Source organism: Sturnus vulgaris, chromosome 1, assembly GCF_052056855.1.
Source record: "Sturnus vulgaris isolate bStuVul1 chromosome 1, bStuVul1.hap1, whole genome shotgun sequence".
In the NCBI taxonomy this organism is placed as follows: domain Eukaryota; kingdom Metazoa; phylum Chordata; class Aves; order Passeriformes; family Sturnidae; genus Sturnus; species Sturnus vulgaris.
The window spans coordinates 12789518-12792609 of NC_142243.1; positions in this window are offsets into that span (position 1 = coordinate 12789518).

Below are 3092 nucleotides of genomic sequence, written 5' to 3' on the forward strand. Positions count from 1 at the left end.
AAAGAACTTGTTAAAAAGTCTCATTTATGGTACTCAAGCATGGAACTTTAATATTAATTGATTCTTTTCCTCAGCTAAATGCTAATACACACTCCTTTAGATTTTTGTTAGTCAGCACTTGAAAACACCTCTAAAATCCCTGGTTTTGGCAGTAGACTGCAGGACCAGCAAGGCAGAACTGTGTGTGATTAACCCTTCCCTAGAGCTCCAGGGCCACGTTAGCCCAGCAAAGCTCCCCCACCCCTCAGAGCTCTGATGAAGTTGTTTGCAGCCATGCTGCCAGCACTCACACTCTTGGGACACACTGGAGTGCTCCAGCTGATCTGCACATTCTCCCAGCACTGCCTGAGCAGCAGGCACAGCTCTGTGCAAACCTGACCATGGGGGCTCTCACTCAGTGCTGCCTTGTGCTCCTGAGCAGCTCTGTGGCACCCCTGCTTCCATGGCCACAGGAGATGGTGCTGCCACAGCCAGAGTGCTTCCCAGATCATCCTCCAAATCATCTTTTCTCCTTTAACAAGTTTTCTCCTTTAACTAATGCTACCTGCACCTGAAACCTTTTCTTCTCCCATTTCTTAAACCAAGGTTGCATTAATAAACTAAGGCCCAGAACCAGAACCCTTAGTCTCACAATGTCTATTATATTCTTCATTAAGTACTGCTGAACCTATCTATAAATGTAGGCTCATGAAAAGAGAAATTCCTGCCACACTACATATTTCAAGATTTCTGCAAAGCTTTCATAATTTCACAGAATATTTCACATTGCAACAAATATTTCTGGCTTATAGGAGTTTCTGGAACAAGAAAGAACATGTAGGTCTTGTGAAAGTCTCTCAATGTTTTGTTCAACTTACAAAGAAATGTGTCCTCTTACTGAAATCTTTGTCCCATAGCTGGACAAACAGTGCTTGAACTCCAAACATTGCAACAGCTGAAACCTCGCAGTATTCTTGTCACCACCAGCCCCACAAACCAAAACCAAAGCAAAAACGAGTCTGCTCCTTGCTGAACTGGTTGGAGTTATGCTAAGTTATTCTCAATACAGAATTGACAACCACTAGTTCCCAAATGCTGATAATAACAGCAATAAAAGGAGTGACAGTAATAATAATAATTATTATTATAATAATGATATAGGTACATACCTCAAGCATTTAAAATAATTTAAACAGAATAAAACTGATAAAACCAGATTCAGCATGTCACAGTCTGATGCATCCACCCAGGAAATTCAGAAACACTTAGCTCACCACAAAGCGAAGAGAAAACAATGAAAACACTTGCAACAGTTTCTTGTTAATGAGATGTTTATGGGCCAGTGCTTGAAGTGGAAAAAAAAGAAGCCAGAAGTGCTGATTAGTGTTCTTTAGAAGTTAAAATGTTGGGTTTCAGTGTTTCCAAATTAATTACAACATTGAAAATTTTAGTGAAAGGTATAATCCAATAATGGTCACAGAAATGGGACATTAAAAGAAACCCTCCAAGCTGAAGGAAAACCACAGCCAGTGTAAATCCAGCAAAGTTCAACTGATATCAGTGGAATTATACCAAATTGTACCCACTGAACATTTGGAAAAAAGTGCTACAAGGAGAAAGATGCAAAGGTATAAATAGAAATGCCTGAAAACCAAAGGAAGACATTTAAAAATAGTGGATGGGATACACAAAACCTGAATGTCTGAATCCCACCTCAAGCCCATGCAGTCAGTAGAAACTTGAGGACAGCTCAGCTGCCTGTATGGAGGAGCCTGCCTTGTGGTGAGACCAACCAACCCCAAAGCTCCAGATGTGCTTCAGATTAAAATTCCAGTATGTGTTACAGACGTTTATAAATCCATTTTATAGGTGAACACACACACAACTGCCTAAATTTAGGAAACTGAGTCTGCAAGGTCATTCCTTCCTGAACACCACAGGAAGTGGAAAAAAACAGGCACTATTCCCCAGCAGCTATCTGACCTTCATTAGACCATAAAGCAGCATTAAAGTGAACCATTTTTCAAACAGCAGTTAAAAAAATCAACACCTTCTTTTTAATTCTGAATGGAGCCAAATTTGTAATTCTCAAGTCCTTCCCCAGAATGAACCTACAATCTCAAAAGTTCAGTGCATTTATTTTCAGTATGCACTCATTAAAGTAATATACTTAAATGTTTCATACCTTGATTGGTTTAGTTTTTTCTTCAATTTCCCTTTCATAAGGGAGCATATACCTCCAGAAACATTAGAAATTATTTTCATTCCTGTGCACACATGCCTTTAGAACTTGCCATTTTTAGAAAAGAAAGAATATATTTTCACAAGTAATGGGCTGGTACTGTGAGGGGGAAATCACTGAAGAAAACTGAAGTTCAGTAACACTACAGCTCAATAAAATGCGTTTCCATTTAGATTGACTAACTATCCTGCTTGTCTGCTCTTTTTTGCCTGAAATACCAGATTCTTTACTGCATCTGAATGTTTTGGATCACAGTTAGCATTAAAAATAAAAGGTATTCACACACAGCTAACTTTTCTTCTGTGCCTTTCTCTGAATTCTGTTCACTTGCCTCATCCCCCTTTCTCATTTTTCCCCAAACCATACCCCACCTACTGAAGCCTCTTTTTTTTCAAACATTGCTTGAACAAATGTGTTTCACAGAGAAGGTTCAGGAGCCAAGTGTAGGTGTCTTCCTCCTTTATGCAAACAATGGCATAGAGACAAAACTCACGTGGTTTTCCAGTGCCTGTTCTAGTGCAATGAGGTGAAATTCCCCATTCCCTTGAGTTTACACCACCACCTGAATGACACAAAAATGTAGCTAATTTTTCAGCACTGCAGGTGACTGGTGCCTGAGTTTTGTTTTTATTTCTCTCTCTGGATCACTGGTGCAGAACTCACCCTGTCCCTCACAGTTGTGGCTCTGGGTTCTGGTTTTAGGACATTAATCCCGCTGGATCCTTTTGCCTGGTTTCCTCTGCACCAATGCTCCTTCATGCACAGGTCCTTACCCCTCCCAGAGGCTGGGGAAGCCCTTGCTTGGCTGCCCCACAGCCTCCTGGAGCTGCTGGGCCGCCAGTATGGCAAGGCTCCTTCATCACACCTTCAT